We start from the raw sequence: 7,405 nt of genomic DNA on the forward strand, positions 1-7,405 counted from the left end.
AAGTGAACAGCAAAGTAGCAAGTGATCAAAATCAACAGCACTTTGAAAGTGCTCTATGTTAGCCTAACTCGCCTGCATAGGCAATCCTCACAAGCTGAAGAAATTAAAATCCCCAAATGGGCACTTAATTCACTGGAACAATTGCAACCATTTCTCAAGGAGTGTTTTAGAGATTTCTGACACATTCTGGAAGCAGAACTGAAATGACAATAATTTGATGCCTAGGGGCTGCAGTGCAGCAGGGCAGAACAAATATGTGAGAAGGAATATCCCTTCCCAGAAGCAGATATAATTTGAGAATTATACATCCTTCAATACATCCTGCTTTCTGTTTTTGAGTACCCTGGGATCCCATGCAGACTGCACATGTTGATTGGCATGCAGTTTTACAAGATGTGTGAGAAGAAAGATCTGCTTTTGTGGATTTCCCCACCTTTACCCCCCCTTAAACATGAACAAATTCTGGAAGAATCCACCAGGCTGTCCTGCTTTCTGCCTCTAGCACACAGCCTTCTTGTTAGCCTTGTGAAAGAAAGTAGGCAAGGGAGGGCAGAAGAGCAGCTGCTCAGAACATTTCAGGGAGGTCATCCCCGAAAATAAGTGCAAAATCAACTGCAGAAGGGGTAGCCTGGTGCATCCTCCAGATAAGCTTAAGTTGCTGATACTTGATATGTCTATGGTTCAAAAGTTGGGGTTTTTTTAAGACAATCTTTGTCAGGGACCAGCTGCTCCACAAGTGCTGGGGGCCAAGGGTGACAGAGAGGCAGGCAGAGAGAAGTGCATATCTGCAAGAGGCTCAAGCAATGACCAAGGAGTGAGAGTCTGAGCTTTAATGTATCTCCTGAGCCAAAGGGGAAGAGGTACTTCATGAGTTGTCACACAGCTCTTTGTCACAACATAGCTATTTACAGGGAAGCTTCATCCAAGCCTGCATGGCTGCACTATGGCAGACCCAAGCTTGCACACAGGCAGCTAAACCCTGAGATGCAGGGTGGAATATTGCAGTGTCCCCTCTTCACACAGGGCCTTGACATCCTAAAGCATTTTTACAAAAACTTCCTCTCACTCAATTTTTAAATTTAAATAGCTCCAGGCTCATGGTAATATGATAATTATTGGGTTCTCTTTTAGACTCGTCTTTCAACAAATTGCACTATATATAGATTATGGACCTGGAAAACATACTGCAAATAGCAACTTATCAGGCAGGCTATTAAAGCTGATTTCTTTCAAATGCTCAGTTAGAAGTAAGCAGAATAAGCATGTGTTATGAAAATATATTCTCAAAGAAGCATTATAGGGTAGGAAGTATTAGAAATGGAAAAATCTTGTCTTGGCTGACTGTCTTGATTCCAAATGGAGATCTGTGATTCCCTGTTCCCACTCCTGCTGAGTCTGCTCTCCAGTTCCAAAAATGAAAGTGGCAGTCACACAGTCTTCCTCTGAACCCATCCCTTTCATACCTCCTTCTGGCACTACTTCTTCTAGCAAAACAAACATCAGAAAGGAATGGAACAGAGCAGCTGCAGTAATGGGGGTGGAGGTTTTATGTGGGTATTTGAAAAGAGGCAATGCTTTCCCTTGATCATAATGCTGTGCTATCATGTTAACTCTGTTTGGTATCATGTGAGTTTGAGACATCCACACTGGCAGATATGTGCAATGTTGTGAGAATGGAGTGTGAAAGGCTGTGAATTGTTCAGATGGGACATCTTACATATGGAGAAAACACCTCTTATGTTATACTCAAATGATCTTGACAGTTCCCAAGACTGAATTCCCATCTTTCAGTTTCCTCTCTGCTTTTTGATCTGATGTAGTACCAAAATGACCAAGAAAAGGTTTAGGAGCATATTACACTGACAACTCTCTGTCTGTAAGGGTGAAATCAGATTTGTTTTAAATTGGCTAAGAAAAAATATGTCTTCTTTTCCTTTGTCAGTGTGCTGCCTGTTATTATTTGATAGTGAATTTTTTAGCTTTGAGTACTGTGATAAACCCAGGCTGGGTACTGACAGACCTGTCTAAATGACATCTTCCTGTAAATCCACCCAGGAGCAGATGCAGCCTCATGTTAATGAGCTAACCCTTGTCCTGCTATACGGTAAATGACGAGTGTGTGAGACTGGCAACAGGGCTGCAGACAGCAGGCCAGCCTCTTCTCTGAGGAGTGCTGAGGAACTTAGCAGGTTCAGCTGAGTGCCCTCTTTCTAGCTGGTGGGATGAGAGGGCTGGGGAGCTTGCTACGGATACAGGGAGAGAGCTTAGCACCCTCACTCCGTTTCTTTGCTCCTTCAATCCAAAAGAGCTGCTATTTGAGTTGAGAGCAGAAACAGGCAAAGAAAAGGGCAGAGGGAGGACTAATGCTATAGTCTTGGGGGCTATGCAGATCTGCAAGGTTTGTTCAGATCCCTTTTAAGTGCTGTGCTTCTTGAACACACTGAATCAAGGCTGGGCCAAAACTACCCAGGCGTAACTAACCCCACTTGTTCAAATATTGCAAAATTTTACACACATATGGTATTATTTGGCTGCACAAATTGTGCTAAATGGCTTTATACTCTTTGTGGGTTTTTTTAAATTGGTTGTGCATCTCCACTTGCCCAATATGTGCCAGCAGTTACAGAAGAGAGAAGCTACATTAGTTGAGCTAGCTACCATTCAGAGTGTGACAGCTGCTCTTGGGTGGCTCTTCCTGGGATCTGGGTGCATTCTGTCTCTGCAGATGTCTCATTAAGAAGTTCTGACCTCCTTTCCCCAGTTCCCCAGGTTAGATTTTGTTCATTTTTTTACAGAAGTGAATTTCTTGCCAGTACTAAAAAGTTAATATTATGGTCCATGAGTCAAAAAGCTTCCTATTTCTATTAACTGCACATCTGGAAACTTCTGTAAAGAAATGTGTAATGTGATTCTGTGTGAATATGTAGTGGCAGCACACATAAACAAATGGCTCAGAATTTGGCAATCCTTTGCAATGTTTGTAGTCATCTATTTTTCACCTCATCACGGAAAAGCAACATTTAAAGGACTTCGTGGTTCTGCCCTCTGTAGCAGAGGAGACAGAATATAAAGTGGTTTAACTTGCATTGTAAGCAATCCTAGACTTTTAAAAATAGATTAAGTGTCGTCTCCCTGATAGTGAGTTGGCTGCTTCAGTCACCAATGAGAGGGTGGCTATCAGTGCTTGAAAGTCTGGTGCGTTAGCAAGAAATCAAAACAGATAAATGAGCTCTCTGGCCCAGAGAAGCTTTAAAAATTCCTCTGACCCTGGTATCGAGAGAATTCTTTCCTGAGACCAGAAAAAGATCTCTGTGAGGAGCTTGCAGCTTAAAAGCACTGAAGCTGAACTCCTCAGACACAGCTGCTCATTACAGGCTATTTTGTTTCACAGTCTTCCCTCCAATACAGTTCAAATTTCATGGTTATTTCAACAAGCCCTTACAAACAGCTGCTGCATTTTACCAGAAAAGAGTCCTGCATTCTGTCACTGCTGAGCTTCCCCTTAGAGTTACTGACAAGATGGCAAATTAAAAAAAAAAAAAAAATAAAAATTGTGTTTCATCATTATCTCATTTTCAGATTATGATTTTGCAACCAGTCTGAGCTAATTGAACTTCCTATTATCACACCAGTATTCACAGTATTTATAGCAATCTAATTTAAGTTTTCCCTTCCCCAAATGGATATGCTGTTAATATTAAGTTTAAAGAAGTACTTGCATCTCCAGTCAGGATGTTTTCTGGTCTAGAAGGCTGTTAAGTGGTAGCCAGGCAGCTGCTGGAAGACAGCCTTGTGCTTTCAACAATAAGTTTGCCCATGATAAACTGCTCTGAAATGTCAGTCTACTGGCAGAAATGAATGTGTGCTACATTCACACATTTGTGAAGTTAAAAAGATTTTTAGGTACTGTAATACTCAAACGACAGTTTTCTTCTCATGGGTGTGCTCACTCAGGGAAAGCTTTTATAACTCGCGATTACAAACATCCCCTTCACTGCCCATGTCCACACATCTCCTCCCCAAATCTCGTTGAAAATGAGCTAGGCTTCCTTGGGGTAGGTGCTGATTTCAGATACCATATTTGTGTTTTCACATCTTTCATTGTACCGAACACAAATACTTGCCTGTAGGTAAAAAAAAAGATAAAGCAATACTTGGTCAAAGGATTCCATGTCATAGATTGAAGACAGTTCAGAAACTAGTTCCAGTATCATCATCTGCATTTTGTTAATGAGCCTTTCATCTTTCTTATGTCAGAGGCTGTCTTTTCAACAACCTTTTACCTTCCAGCTGTGACCTTAGTTTCAGAAAAGTAAGTCCTGTTGACATTTGATGACCTCAATCATAAACCGGACTCTTCACAAACCTGTAAAAGAACTTTCAGGTGGTAAAACAAAACAATTCAGATTGTTCAGTATTTGGGATGCAAAAAGACTTTTCTTTTTGAAAAAACAACCTTTCAACTCTTCAGTGTTGTCTGTCCTAAAGCAGCAGTCATGCTATTTCATTCAATCTTCTTGAGTGCTTCCCCAGTCTTAAAGGAGAGTGACATGGCATTATCAATGGTTTAATGGTAGCCACCAAAATCACGATGCTCTTTAGAAATTTTCCATTACTGTTCATCCTCTTAGACCTTAATTCTAGGTCGGTGGGTATCGAGAGAAATGGTGCTGAAGGCTATAGCCAAAACAAAAATTATGGTTTTTTTCTAAGATTCATAGCATGCCCAAAGCTAGAGGATCAAGATATATTACTCACTCATGAGGCCTGCTATTTAGTTGATTTCCTTGTTGTTGATGTGAAGTCTAATGTTTGCATCAGTACAAGGCAGTTAACCCATGTGGAAGCCATGTTTATTAGGTAGCCCAGCATCAGAAGCTGTATTGCTCAGCAGGAGTATCCACTGAATTCTCACGTCTGTGGAGAACTGCTGCACCTTCCTGTGAGGATGTAGATCATGACAGAAACACTGCTATTTCCAAGACAACCAAACCCAGTTATATATTTCATCCATCCCTACCACTCATCCAGTTATTGTTGGGCACACAGCTATGGAAGGCTTAACCCTTCACAGGGACCCTCCACTGTTTAGTGGTACTGGGAACAAAAAAACCCCTAGTTTCTGCTAGAAGACAGTCTCCAAAGGAATTTGGTGCCAATGTAGCCAGAACTGGATTTTTATTCCAGTGTAATCATGGCCAGAAATATCATTGTATAAACAAGTTCTGACTAAGGCAATTATCCTTTTAGGAAGACAGAACTGCATTCAGTAATAAGTATATCTTTCAAAATTATGATTTCTACAGCTTTGTAAGAAATACAGTATTTCTCACCTACGCTTCTTGATATGCAGTTTTGGAAGTGCAGTGTTTTGGTTTTGCCCTCTTTGTCCCTCCCCCTTCACAAAGGTCTCATGCCTGAAAGCACTCAGTTACATTTTTCTTCATTATCTCATATAGGGAGCATAAAGGAAAAGGAAGACATGGATACAGATTTTGGTTCATGTTTATTTCTTCTGAAGCAGACTATTTAGAAACTAAAAATACGCCGCTTATTATCCTAAATGGGATTTCCCTAAATTTAAAGGAAATATTTGGTTGAATTCGTAACATTCTGAAAGAAACCTGTCTGGGATACAATATTCTATACTGATGTCACACACTTAAGAGCGTAAGCTGAGTGTCTTTGGATGTATGTGATACTGTCTGAGGTTGTCTTTGACAGTAATGTACTAGGGGACAAGAGGCCACAAGAAAAACAAGCACAGCTGTTTCCCGTGGTGTTTGCCATCACTGGACCTTCACACTGATTACTGGTTGTAGCCAACATTGTATCCTCCAGCTGCCAAGGTAATGCTTCACTTGAGAAGAAAAGGGCTGCTCTCTACAAGGGAGACTGCAGTTAAGATTTATTTTGCTGTATGTTAATTAAATTTGCTTTGCAATAGTATACTTAACACTCTTACTTAATACATACTTAATACCAACTACATATTTTCCTTTTAGCATTAGTTTATTCAAGAAAACTGATTCTGCATCAATTCAAGAAGATCTGATTATTTTTTCCTTTCATTTTCTCTTACTGTGCACTCAACCATGTAACTCCAGGATTCATTTAAGTGTCTGGAAGGACAGCTGATCTTTCCTCTTTCTGCAACTAATTTTGTTAGCAGACAGCAGAAACCTCCCATTTCAAGAGATCATGCGGAGGATGTCTGTCTTCTTTACGTGCTGTAGTGCTAAACAGCCCTGCCTCTTGCCTTGCTGGTTGTCCTGGATTTGCTTTGGAGAAAAAAAATAACAAACTACCATTTCCCCTAGCCCTTCCTATTTGCTTTACTAAATCTCTACAGAATGAGATGGATATAGGGTCTCAACTAACATACAACCTATTTACAAGAACAGGTACTCAGGATCTGCAACAACAGCAGCAGATGATTCAAATACAGTTCAACTTTAGTTGTTTGGAGAGTGCAGTCAAGTATGTTGAAGTTTTCTGGTCAAACTAGACAATGGTATCTTCATTTACAGCACAGGCAGCAGTTTCACTTGTTCACAGAACACATAAAATATCTAATTTAAACAGACAGAACAGCATAGCATCATTCTGTCATTTTTTTTCTTTCAATCCATAGCAAATAAAAGGTAGAGAGGTGTTCAGATTTAATGAACTGGGCTATTTAGTAAAAGCTCTTAAGCAAAAAGAGTCCTGAAAAGGAAACTTGATAACTGATGTGCCAAAGTAATATTTGCAAGATTTTTATTTCCAGTAAAAAGCTAATGCTAACTGGTTTTAGGAAGAATCATTCTGGTCTATTTTTGATCTTACATGTAGAAGTGCAATGTACAATCTCTGCATTGGAGTAACATGATTAATGTCTTCAGAACTTTAGGCTTACTCTGAAAGTAGTCAGTCATGCACATGACTGCCAAGATGTGCACAAAAGGTTGAGAATTAGCAGTAATACCTGTAAATTTTTGCCAGTTAGGTGTGTGCAGTGAAGCGCATCACAAAGGTGAAGACATGAGTATTGAAAACACTGAAGGAGATCATTCACTACTTGGTGGGCTTTCTTCTCCTATGAAAGCACATGTTTGGGGGATCTGGTAGACTGTAGATGAGGGAGGAAGGAATGAAAATCTTTGATTTTGTTGTCAGGCTAAAGACAACTGCATAACTACATCTCCTTCATGTCTTCTGTGATTCTGTGATCTTTAGCAGGCACTGGGTGAGGTGTCTTACCATAACATTGAACCTTAAAAAACATAATTTATAGCTAATATCACATTATATTGAGAAGAAACCAAAACATCAGTGGTAAATGTGGGTTCACATACAAAAGTAGAGTTCTTTATATATACATGAGCAAATATGGGTGTGCTTTAGTATTTATTTGGCTTAGATA

This window comes from Empidonax traillii, unplaced genomic scaffold (assembly GCF_003031625.1).
Source record: "Empidonax traillii isolate 1590-97213 ecotype Southwest subspecies unplaced genomic scaffold, ASM303162v1 scaffold3:size4013460, whole genome shotgun sequence".
In the NCBI taxonomy this organism is placed as follows: Eukaryota; Metazoa; Chordata; class Aves; order Passeriformes; family Tyrannidae; genus Empidonax; species Empidonax traillii.